Here is a 1,043-nt window from a genome sequence, read left to right as displayed (position 1 = left end):
TATGTATGTTAGGTGAGATCTTAGACTAATCAAGGATTCACTTAATTAGCTCACTTGGCCTTATACATATACCCTTACCTTTACCTCGGCCCATTACAACCTTGAAAAGACCTCATGATCTTTGTATGTCTATATTTTATGATTGTTGATTGGCTAGATGAAGAACAAAGTTATAGAAAGCAAGGATAAAAAGAAGAATAGAGTGATTAACCCAATAAACACTGAGTGATTAGAGAGTAAACACAAAATCCAGTGATGGTGCAATAACTCATCAACATATATCTATGCTTAATCTGTTAATTGTCTTGCAAGCTTATAAAATATTTTTCTTCCCATCTCAAGTGTAAAAGTGCTTTAACATTATCTAAGGTTGGCTATGTATATATGATTCCTTGAAAATATTGGTGCACGAAATTGTGATCTCTACTTTTCACAACTCAAACAATCCCTGGTAATGGCTCCAAAAACTTGGTGCTCAATACCATGGTCTAAACATAATTTCACAACTTCGCACAACTAACCAGCAAGTGCACTGGGTCGTCCAAGTAATAAACCTTACGCGAGTAAGGGTCGATCCCACGGAGATTATTGGTATGAAACAAGCTATGGTCACCTTGTAAATATCAGTCAGGCAGATTCAAATGGTTATGGATGATATATGAATAAAACATAAAGATAAAGATAGAGATACTTATGTAATTCATTGGTGAGAATTTCAGATAAGCGTATGGAGATGCTTTGTCCCTTCCGTCTCTCTGCTTTCCTACTGTCTTCATCCAATCCTTCTTACTCCTTTCCATGGCAAGCTGTATGTTGGGCATCACCGTTGTCAGTGGCTACAGTCCTGTCCTCTCAGTGAAAATGTTCAACGCACCCTATCACGGCACGGCTAATCATCTGTCGGTCTCAATCAGGTTGGAATAGAATCCATTGATTCTTTTACGTCTGTCACTAACGCCCAGCCTTCAGGAGTTTGAAGCTCGTCACAGTCATTCAATCATTGAATCTTACTCAGAATACCACAGACAAGGTTTAGACCTTCC

The sequence above is a fragment of the Arachis duranensis genome, chromosome 4, assembly GCF_000817695.3.
Source record: "Arachis duranensis cultivar V14167 chromosome 4, aradu.V14167.gnm2.J7QH, whole genome shotgun sequence".
NCBI classification, from domain to species: Eukaryota; Viridiplantae; Streptophyta; class Magnoliopsida; order Fabales; family Fabaceae; genus Arachis; species Arachis duranensis.
This window is presented reverse-complemented; position numbering follows the sequence as displayed.